This window comes from Stegostoma tigrinum, chromosome 22 (genome assembly GCF_030684315.1).
Source record: "Stegostoma tigrinum isolate sSteTig4 chromosome 22, sSteTig4.hap1, whole genome shotgun sequence".
In the NCBI taxonomy this organism is placed as follows: domain Eukaryota; kingdom Metazoa; phylum Chordata; class Chondrichthyes; order Orectolobiformes; family Stegostomatidae; genus Stegostoma; species Stegostoma tigrinum.
In genome coordinates, this window is record NC_081375.1 from 45,919,519 (window position 1) to 45,932,712 (window position 13,194).

At 43.2% G+C, this 13,194-nt stretch overlaps 1 protein-coding gene across 3 annotated transcripts in view; it reads left to right on the forward strand.

The window, feature by feature from the left end:
* gas7b (growth arrest-specific 7b) overlaps window positions 1-13,194 on the forward strand; it is a 411,941-nt gene that overhangs the window by 188,401 nt on the left and 210,346 nt on the right. The gene's annotated exons all lie outside the window — the stretch shown is intronic.

Consider the following 13,194-nt stretch of genomic DNA (forward strand, 5'->3'; position numbering starts at 1 on the left):
TTTTTAGTTTGTATTCGTGCTTTGGAAGAGAATCCCTATAAGGTAGTAAATTGAAAAGAAAATATGTTGAATATCTGTACTGACAGGCACTGAAGCTCGGATAGATAAAACGACCAATAGATGCCTCTTTTTCATGCAAGGAGATAGAGCCATCTCAAGGCAATATTCTGGGCTTCATGACGCATGTGCACCTTCTCATTGTTCTTCAGTGGTAAGTGGGCATTGCTTGTAAAGCAGTTTTGTTGCCTTTCCATAGTTGCACTTCACCTGTGTGGCTGGGGAAAGAACAGTTTAAGCATCTGCCACACTGCTCTGAATAATGTCTATAACATTTCCATCCCTGAGAGACAAATCAGATGTCATCTTTTGACGATGGAGAATTGATGGATAATAGCCTCCAGTTCTGTACTTTATTCGTGGCAGTTGGTGCACCTTAAATTCCATGATGGGCATGAAACATGCACTTGCATTGTCCATAGATGTGAAGCTGGGGAAGCACAGCAGGTCCGATAGCACCTGAGGAGCAGGAAAAGCAACATTATGGGCTGAAAGTCTTCTTCAGGACTGAAGGGTTTCAGCCCAAAACATTGAATTTCCTGCTCCTCAGGTACTGTCTGACCTACTGTGCTTTTCTCGCTTCTGCAGTCCTTGCCTCCATACATGTACAACAGTGTTAGTGTGAGCCTTGACATTATGATATCAATGTCATTACCATTTCATCACCGCCTTTCCCCAAATCCTCCTTGTCACAACATAGCCCTGGTAGTGACAAGATGAAGGAAATAAAGCCTGAAGCACCATAAATCCAGTTTCACGCTCCCTCTCCTTTGCCTTGGAGATGGACACCAATGGTGGAAGAAGTGAATGAACAGTTGAATATCATTTTCTCCTGACTGATCTCCATGTACTTGGTTACTCGTGTTTTTGTGGAATTTGGAAATGGGGTTGAAACACTTGACAAAGCAGGTATAGAAGTTTCATGTGGATTTTGCAATGTCAGAGGTCTCCTGCTGTTGGACTGGAGCTGGATGTGGTAATTTCAAGTGATTTCAAAGTGATGTGATTTCTAAAGGTTCCTCCTGCATGGCAGCATATCAATGAAAAATGGATAGAGGTAATGCTTTAGGAACAGGAAGAACAAGCAGTGTAGGCAACACCATCTCTGCAGTTGAGATATGGGAATGAAACGCATTGAGTGCAGTCTCATCAAGCCTGCACAATAGTGGAGAGGCATTGGAGGGGGATGGTATAGTCAACCATGTCAAAAGATGCAGACAGGGTGAAGAAAGATGGAGGGATATTTTACAAGATGTCTGGGAGTTAGTATTTAATTATGCGATGTTTGGGAATCCTGGTCAATATCTGCACATGGAACTATGAATTAATAATCAAATGGATTCAGCCTCCAGCAAATACCTATTCAAACAAGATTTACACCAGGATAACAAAATGTGAGGCTGGACGAACACAGCAGGCCAAGCAGCATCCCGGAGCACAAAAGCTGACGTTTCGGGCCTAGACCCTTCATCAGAGAGGGGGATGGGGGGAGGGAACTGGAATAAATAGGGAGAGAGGGGAAGGCGGACCGAAGATGGAGAGTAAAGAAGATAGGTGGAGAGGGTGTAGGTGGGGAGGTAGGGAGGGGATAGGTCAGTCCAGGGAAGACGGACAGGTCAAGGAGGTGGGATGAGGTTAGTAGGTAGCTGGGGGTGCGGCTTGGGGTGGGAGGAAGGGATGGGTGAGAGGAAGAGCCGGTTAGGGAGGCAGAGACAGGTTGGACTGGTTTTGGGATGCAGTGGGTGGGGGGGAAGAGCTGGGCTGGTTGTGTGGTGCAGTGGGGGGAGGGGATGAACTGGGCTGGTTTAGGAATGCAGTGGGGGAAGGGGAGATTTTGAAACTGGTGAAGTCCACATTGATACCATATGGCTGCAGGGTTCCCAGGCGGAATATGAGTTGCTGTTCCTGCAACCTTCGGGTGGCATCATTGTGGCAGTGCAGGAGGCCCATGATGGACATGTCATCAAGAGAATGGGAGGGGGAGTGGAAATGGTTTGCGACTGGGAGGTGCAGTTGTTTGTTGCGAACTGAGCGGAGGTGTTCTGCAAAGCGGTCCCCAAGCCTCCGCTTGGTTTCCCCAATGTAGAGGAAGCCGCACTGGGTACAGTGGATGCAGTATACCACATTGGCAGATGTGCAGGTGAACCTCTGCTTAATGTGGAATGTCATCTTGGGGCCTGGGATGGGGGCGAGGGAGGAGGTGTGGGGACAAGTGTAGCATTTCCTGCGGTTGCAGGGGAAGGTGCCGGGTGTGGTGGGGTTGGAGGGCAGTGTGGAGCGAACAAGGGAGTCACGGAGAGAGTGGTCTCTCCGGAAAGCAGACAGGGGAGGGGATGGAAAAATGTCTTGGGTGGTGGGGTCGGATTGTAAATGGCGGAAGTGTCGGAGGATAATGCGTTGTATCCGGAGGTTGGTGGGGTGGTGTGTGAGAACGAGGGGGATCCTCTTGGGGCGGTTGTGGCGGGGGCGGGGTGTGAGGGATGTGTCGCGGGAAATGCGGGAGACGCGGTCAAGGGCGTTCTCAATCACCGTGGGGGGAAAGTTGCGGTCCTTAAAGAACTTGGACATCTGGGATGTGCGGGAGTGGAATGTCTTATTGTGGGAGCAGATGCGGCGGAGGCGGAGGAATTGGGAATAGGGGATGGAATTTTTGCAGGAGGGTGGGTGGGAGGAGGTGTATTCGAGGTAGCTGTGGGAGTCGGTGGGCTTGAAATGGACATCAGTTACAAGCTGGTTGCCTGAGATGGAGACTGAGAGGTCCAGGAAGGTGAGGGATGTGCTGGAGATGGCCCAGGTGAACTGAAGGTTGGGGTGGAAGGTGTTGGTGAAGCTCTTCCCCCCCACCCACTGCATCCCAAAACCAGTCCAACCTGTCTCTGCCTCCCTAACCGGCTCTTCCTCTCACCCATCCCTTCCTCCCACCCCAAGCCGCACCCCCAGCTACCTACTAATCTCATCCCACCTCCTTGACCTGTCCGTCTTCCCTGGACTGACCTATCCCCTCCCTACCTCCCCACCTACACCCTCTCCACCTATCTTCTTTACTCTCCATCTTCGGTCCGCCTCCCCCTCTCTCCCTATTTATTCCAGTTCCCTCCCCCCATCCCCCTCTCTGATGAAGGGTCTAGGCCCGAAACGTCAGCTTTTGTGCTCCTGGGATGCTGCTTGGCCTGCTGTGTTCGTCCAGCCTCACATTTTGTTATCTTGGAGTCTCCAGCATCTGCAGTTCCCATTATCTCTGATAAGATTTACACCAGTCCTTGTTCGCTTTTGATCTGCCTTTCAACACTGTCCTGTATCATTGGCCAAATTAAGAGCCAGTTCAATTGAAAAGTTTTATTTATTTATGTTTTTATAATTATGATTTTATTTAATAAATTCTGAAACCCTCATTGCTCATGGTTTTAGCTGGAAGCTAATTCTTTTAATGCCGAGCTATTATTAATCAGTCTAATGAGGCTGAACAAGGAGCACATTTTGGAATGTTTAGAGGGAACTCCTATTTGCTCAACTATTAAATGTTTCTGAGCTAAACCCTCAAGCTAACCAGGGTTGAGCTCATCATGTCTTTGTAACCTCTACATTTTTATCTCCTAGTTTTACAAAAAAACAAATTTGCAAATTTGCAATCATTGGCTATTCAAAGTGTGAAATATTAATCCTAAGTACAATAGTTTAAAGTATGCAAGCCTGAGATCCTTTTGAAAGGGTTCAAAGATCTATATTCTTGTTGTCTTTTACTGGACCAAGGTGTCTGTGACCAGAATAATTCAACACCCAACTGGCTGAACAGATTTTGCCTCGGACAAGACCAATTTCATCTTCCAGCCAGAATGAGTGTCTCATTTACAGTGTGATTTCTGGAAACCATCTATAACTGGCATTATCTTCCAAGAATCTTCTCATTTTTATAAAGTTATTTGACAGATGTTCTGGCTTTTTGAAGCCAGCACTACCATGAATCACAAAGTGAATAAGGATGTTAATGAGCGATCATTGGCAGAGTGGAGTGTTCTTCAGCTCTGATGTAAATATTTAAAACTCATGAATACTTTGCAATGTGTGATGAAAGGCCCAACATCAGATCCTTGTTTTTTCTAAGCTCCACTGGTGGTGCAGAAAACTCTCTCTAATAATTGAATAGGTCAGAAAACCATGTCTGCATTACAGTGCACCCAATCACATAAGCTGGGAGTTTTTCCCACTGGAGCTTGGGAGGTTGAAGGGTGTCCTTTTTAGAGGTTTCTAAAATCTTGAGTGTAAATAAGGTGAATGGTAGCTGTCCTTTCTCTAGGATGGAGGATTTCAAGACTAGCAAGCATATTTTTACGATGAGAGGAAAGAGATTTTATAAAAAGACATGGGGTCAACCTTTTTTTTTTACAGAGTGGTTTATGTATGAAATGAACTTCCTGAGGAAGTGGTGGCTGCAGGTACAGTTACATTTAAAATTCATTTTAGGTAAGTGCATGAATAAGGAATGTTTTGGAGGGATTTGGGCCAAGTGCAGGCAGATGGGATGAAATTTTGGGATTATGGTTGGCATGGACTGGTTGGACTGAAGGGTCTGTTTCTGTGCTGTATGACTCCAGGACGATGGTCCTATAACAGCACTGGGGAAACAGATGAAGGTGTTACTAGTAAATACAAGCTGACTTTGTGTTCAATTTTTTAAAACATTTAAGTTGCTTCCAGTACCAAGTTGCCAAATTCCATGCAAGAGTCCTCCCAGTGTTCCATTTTGCACTGAAGTACTCCAGTTACTTGAACATCGGTTAAGTAACTAACATTTTAATGTTTTAAATTCAGTCATCTTAAAGCAGTTCAGCATGGTCTCCTTTACATTGAAACCAATTAAAGATTTGGTGACTGCCAGTGCATCTCTGCTCTGTCAGGAGCAGTGGTCCCAATCTATCCAGTTTCAATAAACCATCTCACTGCTATGCTAACGTTTATGTCCTGGGCCTGCTACAGCGTTCTAGTGAGAGACATTGCAAATCAGAGTAACATAACATTTTCTTTGCTTAGGCACCCTTTTAGAGCCCAACTTCAGAGTATGTCCCCCATTTATCTTGCATCTTCATAGATTCCAGTCAACAGCTACACCATGTGCGTTGTGTTTACTTTTAGCAAAGTTGAGCCAGTTTTCCCCTTTTCAGAACTTGATTTTCTATCTTCCATTCACCACCATTAGCTACCCTTTTGCCTTTGATACTGAGCTCGCTAACAACATTTCCAGCAAGTGAAACATTTTAACTCCTTTTTTTTCCTGCCCATAGGTGCTGTGAGACCTGCTGAGTTTCTCGAGCATGTTCAGTTTTTGTTTCAGATTTCTACATTTTTCTCTCTGTATGACTGATTGATTTAAGAAGGCAGATGGGCACATCCTATTATTTTTTTGATGTGATCACATCCAGCCCCAGTGCTTGGGTAGATGGGACCCACCATAGCCAAGTTGGAAGCCTTGTGAATATTTAAATATCAGGGGTTTGTAGATCTCACTTGACACTCCACGCCCCCCACAACCCCAGTGCAGTTTCAGCACTGGTGATCCTCCACTTCCAAGCCCCCATTGAAACTTGACCAATGAGCTACAGGCCTAGGAAGGAACCAGACTTTCCTCCATCTCTCAGTCCCCTCTATTGCCCTTCCCGGCACTACTTTAATGTACAGAGAGGGTTTGTTCCCTTGAACGCCTGATGGCGGCTTACCTCAAAATCTTCTTTCTGCCTGCCAGGCAATTTTATTTTCCTTCCTCCCTCCCTATCTGTGGTCCAGACAGAGGTGATGCCAGGGTGTTCATGTGGCCCAGACTTCACACTGACAGCTGGGATGGCCCCAGGGCCCTGCACGATGCACCAATACTCAGATTTACAGCCAATGTTTGATTACAAGCGCTTGCGTCAGAATGGTTTCCTGCGTTTGATGAATGGCTGTGGCCTGCACTCGCTGTCTCTTGTCTCTATGTTGTTTATTCCCTTTGCCAGCCGCTCACTCTCTTATGTGACAGGAAATTTGTCTCTGGGTGTGTGACCACCAACTTCAAACAGCTGAATTACTTTTGATCAGTGGGGCCCAGCTTGATTCTATGATTGTGGTGGGCAAAGTATCAGGAGGAGGAAAGAAGAAAATGAAAGGTGCAAGTTCCTGAAACTCAATTGTGTAGGATACAAACGACAGCTACATTTCTACAAGGAAGCATGACAAATGATTCTCCTCCCCTGTGCAGGATGTTGCTATGAATAAGGGGAATATGTGAAGTGAGGCAGTATCTTGTCGAACATTCTTTGTAACATGAAGTCCTCTACAGCCAATATCATCATCTGAGTTTTAGTCACTTGTTGGTAATGCAATTGCTGATTTGTACATTGCTGTTTATCAATCTTTGTAATGTGCTAATGGACTATCTTTCTTTAAAAATGATGCTGGTTGAGGGATAAACCATGGTTCGGAACATGGAAAGTCCTCCAGTGACGTTCTTGAAATGGGATTGTTTACATTCCATTGGATTAAGGTTACTGCAGAGGCCTGATGAGGCTGGGTATATTCAAACTGAAATAGATGGGGAATCAATGAAGAAATCCCAGGATTGTGTGGGGAAAAGGCAGGGAGGTGTAATTTCTGATTACCAGATCAGTCATGATTTCATGGAATGGCAGAGCAGACTTGATTAGTTCCTTTGTCTATTGGTCATAGAGAGTATTTCTGATGATAGAGCACTCCCTCAGTATGGCACTACAGTGCCAGCCTGGATTATGTGCTAATGTCTCTGAGGGATTGACTAGTGTTGCCTTGGGTGGCCATGAGGAAGCTCACTATACAATTCCAGGAGTGAAAGAATTGGCAGTAAGGTAGGAGAAGAGAGGCTTTTGCAATGGCCTCCCTCCCTCCACTATTGCTCTCAGCACTTAATGATGACTGTGGGCTCAATTGAGGCATTCAGCTGGAAGTGGATGCATCCGACATAGTTCTCTGGTACAGCATATCACCAGACTCCTTCCTGTCTGACCCACAGGTGGTGGAGGATTTTCCATTTTAAAAAACGGAACCTGCCACCCACTGCACTCCTGGCATTTAGAATTTCTCCCTTTTTTTTTCTTACATTTGTAGAACAACATAGCCAGGTCTAGCCCTCCATGTCATTGATTGCCCACGTACTTTGTACAAGTCTCGTTATTTGCTATCCACTTTAACTGTATTTCTGTTTTCACCTCCTCCCTTACCCAGAGTTTTGGAAGAGATTAAGGAAAAGAGCTGAACCTAGGTTCCCTCGTGTCTGCAATTTGTTTTGCAATAAACTGTGTCCGTAACATTGAGCCAGTTGTAGCTTTGGTTTTTTCAATCCATGTTAAATCCATACACACAATAATCCAGCAGAACATCTTGTTAGAAATTCTATAACAATTGCAAAATAGTTGATCAGAAAATGTCAAACAGCAAATGGCAAAGATCAGATATTACTGTATCGTATGACTGTATAATTGTGATCTAATTCTACTCGAAACTATTTACCAAAAATTAACCTTTTTAATGTGTCATTTGAGATTTTGCATTCATCCTGTATCATTCTTTTTCCATTATATAAATTTAGTCAGGCATTAATTGCCCATCCCTAAAATATCCAGGGGGCACTTTGGTGTAGGCCTGGAGTTACATGTAGGCTAGACCTGGTGAGAATGACAGAATTCCTTCCCTAAACAATATTAGTGAACCAGGTGGATTTTTCCTGACAATCTGCAACATTTTCATGGTCATCAATAGACTCTTAATTTCAACTTAAGAGACGTTAAAGAATTTCACAAAAGTTACCAAAGCAAACAGATTATCTGGTCATTATGACGATGAAAAGCAAAGTTCCACAACAACAATTTGGCAGTTGTACAACAGAAATGACAGTTCAAAAAATGCTTCTCTTGATGTAAAGTTATGTGGAATGGCTAGTGGATGTGCTAAGTGTGATTTATAAATGCAACTTTTGTTTTTAATGGATGAAGCAAGGGGCAAAATAACCTCTTGTTCTGTATCCAGTATTTTGCCGTAGAAGCTTCCTGTGTGGACTTAAACTGAGCACTGATGTGGGATGTTTGAATAGTCTATAGTTGCAAACTTGCCTTCTATAGTGTTTAAAAGCTACAATAAATTTATCCCTGGAATAGAGATTGGTGAAAAAAATGCATGTTAACTTTATACTCTGTGCTGTCACGGTCGCCAAGTGAATTTCTAGCAATACCCCTGTGTGTAAAAGCAATAGGAAAATAAACAAAAAAAATTGCTTAACCAACTGCTATTGATGAAGGGTTGCTTTATTAATTTGTGCTTTGTCCAATGCTGTACCTGTGAGTCATCCTTTTAAGGAATTCCTCAGACTCGTTGACCTGCAATATCTTTTGAGATGAATGGAGCAGTGAAGCAAACCAATTCAAATGTCTGTTTGCAAACTGCAGATAAAGATTACAATGTGTCCATTGCAAATAACAACTGTTGCATTGTATGCCAAGAATTCCTGCTTATAAATCATCAACTTTGATATTGATTTCGCTCTGTCTTTCTGGTGGTGTTTGGCTTCTGAGCAGTATTCAAATCTGTGGTGAAAGAAAATGCGAAATGCTCAAAATATTCAGGTCAGGCAGCCTTTTGTGGGTAAATAGTTAACGTTCCTTTTGTTGAAGCAGAAAATATTAAAAATGTTTTAGGTTGTTAAGCAAGTGAAAGTGTCGAGGGGTATTTGGAACCAAAAGAACAAAATGCAAGATCTGTGTTGGGGTTGGAAAACCGGAGAGATTAAATGACAAAGGGAGTTGAAAGCACAGAGACAAAGGGAGTGGTAAGGGTGGCCATAAAGAAACGCTATGTTTCTAAAGGAGGTGTGAAGGGCAGAATGAGGAGCAACTGTCATTTTAAAAGCCAAGTTAGAAGTCATAGTCCAACAGGTTTATTTGAAATCACAAGCTTTTGGAGTGCCGGCCCAAAGCAGAACAAAATCTGCAAAGACATAAGAAACGAATGGGAAGTACTATCTCAGATTGCAGAATTCCGTGTTGAGTCTAGAAGGCTGTAAAGTTTTTTTTGAATGGGAAGATGAGGTGGTGTTCATCAAAGTTACACTGAGCTTCATTGGAACACTGTAGGAGATCAAAGGCAGAGGTCAGCGTGAAAGCAAGTAAGCGAATTTTAAAAATGTGGGTTTAATGATACTTTTAAGTAGTGGTTCTAACTAAGCTGATGTTAACATAGTCCGAATCAAAAAGATTCTCCTTAATTGTGACTCTCGCTGAAGGACTGAATGAGTATACAAAAATAGAAATTGCTGGAAGAAATTGCTCAGCAGGTCTGGCAGCATCTGAAGAAGGGTCACTGGATCAGAAATGCCAATTCTCTGCTTACTGCTGCCCTGCAACCCCCCCCCCCCGCCCCAGGCCTGCCCACCTTGGGGGAGTAAGCAGAATTAACATTTTGGATCCCGTGACCCTTCTTCAGATGCTGCTAGACCTACTGAGTTTTCCCAGCAATTTCTGTATCTAGCTTCTAGCATCCATAGTTATTTTAGACTTTCTGATTGGCTGCACACACAGTCTCAGGGTCCCATTTCTATTAGAAAGGGTTTTCAAATCTAGCAGAAAATTGCAGAAACTTTCTTTGCTGGGTTCCATTTGTGGTCAGCAACACTGTTCATTTCGTTGCGCGGGAGTTTCAATGCCAAGCTCCATTTCATGTTCCTCTCCGAATCCTCCCTTTTCAAGGTCATTCACAACAGGAATGAAGAGGTTAACCTATGAGACTTAGAGTCCCCAGGACTATCTGAAGGGGTAGGTCATTGCGTTTTGCTCAAAACAAGGCATCAACAATACATCCTGCAAAACTGAAATCAAGTTATTATCTGCTCACTTGAGACATTTTGAATAAAATACAGCAGTGGCTATGTACACAACATCCCCAAGTGATTGACTTTATTGATTTCCTTTGACTGAATCTGGGTTACAGTGTGTACTCGCAACACTCAAACAAAATAGTTTTGTTCTTGAAGTGTAGTCCTCGTGCATTACTCATGAAACCACTGTATTGATGACTAAAGTGAAAGAGGATGTAGACTCTTTATTTATGTCCAGTTACTGCAAAACTGATCTGTGGCCTTGATCTGCAGAACAGTTAAATTATATTTTTTGATGACTGCCACAATAATTTGTTTCTGGATGCAAGACCTGTTTTGTAGAAGCTGCCATAATCATTCTGAAACAGCAGTGTTAAAGTTTCATAATGATTTATTATTATTTATTTATTTATTTATTATTCATTAAACCTATTGGATCTTAATCACTTGACAGTAATTATTAGCAATAGCTATTCAACCAATTTTGTATAATTTCCAGTTGTTACCAATGTCCTACATCTTGCCTGCGAGGCTAAAATTAATTTCATTTGTAGCTTGCTCAGCACTGACGTGAGGTGATTATGATGTTCTGCAGCTGTCATTCTGTGATACATGTTTAGCTCTCATAAGATAAACATGAGATATAGGTCACATAGTACTGAAGAACCTTACAAGCTTTTCTTACAACTGTTTGTATTTACATTTGTGCATCTTAATCACAAGCACTTGTAGATTTGGGGAAAAACTAAGCAATATGTCCACAGCAATTTTCAAGAAGTGTAGCCATCGTGTAGTCCCATCTTCACACTGTAAATAGCCTGCTTCCTTGTTGTGTGGCATTATCTCTGTGCTAAATTGGGGGTAGACTTTGAGCAAATGTAGCAAATTGAGACTAGGCACCTTGAGGGCCAACAGTAGCTGCTGAATTGCACGCCAGTAAAATCTGCAACCTCATGGCCTGGCATAGCCCCACTCTACCACTGCCATCAAGCCAAGGGGAATCAACCTTTGTTCAACGAACCAGGCAAAAGGCCTTGCCAGGAGCAGTGCTAGGCTCACTTCAAAATGAAGTGTAAACCTCATGCGGATACAATGCAGGACTCCAATGCATCACATAGCATAAGCAGGGCTAAACAATTTTGAGACCAACAGATCCAATCTAAGCTCTGCAGTCCGACCACATTCAATTGTGAGCAATAGCGGGTGATTAAACAACTCATTGGATGAGGAGACTCCCTAAATATCCTCATGCTGCAATGGGGGAGCCCAGCACAACTGTGCAAAAGATAAGGTTGAAGCATTTGCAGCAATCTTTGTCCAGAAATGCTAAGTGAATGATTCATCTTGTCCTCCTCAACATGTTCCCAGCAGCACGGATGTCAATCTTTAGCCAATTCAACTTAATCAACATAACTTCAAGAAATGGTTCTCTACACTAGATATAGTAAAGGCTCGAAGTCCTGACAATGTTCTGGCAAATTACCAAAGACCTGTGCTCCAGAACTTGCCACATCCCAATCCAAGCTTTTCCAGTACGGTTACAACACTGGCATCTCCCCAATAATGTGGAAAGTTGTCCAGGTACGTCATGTACATAAAAAGCCAGCCAATCTAGTGTAGTGTGAGAGACACAACCATCTTCAACTGCTTCATCAATTACTTTCCTTCCATCCTATGGTTAGACATGGAGGTATTCAGTAATGACTGGATGATGTTCAGCACATTTGTGACTGCACAGATGCTGTATTTGGACATGGGCTACTTCAGTAAGACCTCTTTTACAATAAGAGATAACAAGGCGTAGAGCTGGATGAACACAGCAGGCCAACAGCATCATAGGTGCAGGAAAGCTGATGTTTCGGGCCTAGACCCTTCTTCATTTCTGCTCTACACCTTTGTTATCTCAGATTCTCCAGTATCTGCAGTTCCTACTATCACTTTTTGACAATACCCAGATTTGAGCTGATGAGTGGCAAGCAACATTTACAGTCGCAAAGTTCCAGCATGACCATCTCCCAGCAAGAGACAATCTAACCATTGTCTCTTGGTGTTCAATTGCATCACCATCACTGAATCCAAACCCTTCTCCTCCCCCCTCCTTCCCCATCCACCATCTGAGGTTACTATTGACCAGAAACTGAATTGGATCAAAATATAAATATTGTAGCTGCAAGAGCAGGTCAGAGGCTCGGAATATTGCATTGAGTGACTCTCCAAAGCTTGTCTGCCATCTACAAGGTACAAGTCAAGTGTGTGAGGGAATTATGCCCTTATTTGCCTGGAGCTGTGCAGCCCCAATGACACTCCAAGCTTGACACCATTCAAGACAAAGCAACCCACTTGACTGGCACTAGATCCACCGCCTACACCACTGGCACTCAGCAGCAGCAGTCTCGCATCTACAAGATGCACAGCATAAATTCACCACGGCTTCCTAGCACTTTTTATTTCCACTCAACACACTACTATTACCATCTAGAAGGACATGAGCAGCAGACAGATGGAAACTACTCTGCAAGTCATTGAACATCCTGACTTGGAATTTTATTACTGTTTCTTCGGTATTGCAGGATTAAGTTCCTGGAACCTGATGGAATTGTGGGCTACGTATAGCATATGAACTGCAGCAGTTCAAGAAATAGTTTTTCCTCACGTTCTCCTTGGGCAATTAGGGATAGGCAATAAATGTTGGCTTTGGCAGCAACATTCACATCCCTTGAAACTACAGAATAAATTTGGATGTATTATAGTACTCTACCCTTGGGGTATCATGCTGCAGTTTACCCTGACCTCAGTAAAATGGATACTGAAGAGCTTCATACCATTAGGTTACGTGTCATACCATAGTAGTGGAATCATGGATTTTGTTTTTTGAAAGTTTAATTACATAACTGCTGCAAAAAATAACCTTAGCACTTGTCAAAATTCTGGTTAGTCAAAAGGGTTCTGTTTTGGGTTAAGTCAGAAGAAATCTAGTTGAATCTTGTTGATGTTTTGATTTGGGAGACCATTAATCCAGAAACCCAGATAATTTTCTGGGACCCAGCTTCAAATCCTGCCGTGGCAGATGGTGTATTGGCAATAAAAATCTTTGTATTAAGAGTCCAATGATATCTGTGAAACATTGAAAAATCCCATCTAGGTCATTTAATGTCGTCTTTCAGGGAAAGACACTACTACCCTTACCTGGTCTGACCTCCCACGTGACTCCTGACCACAGCAATGTGTGGTTGGGTCTTAACTGGCATCTGGACAATTAGGGGTGTGTA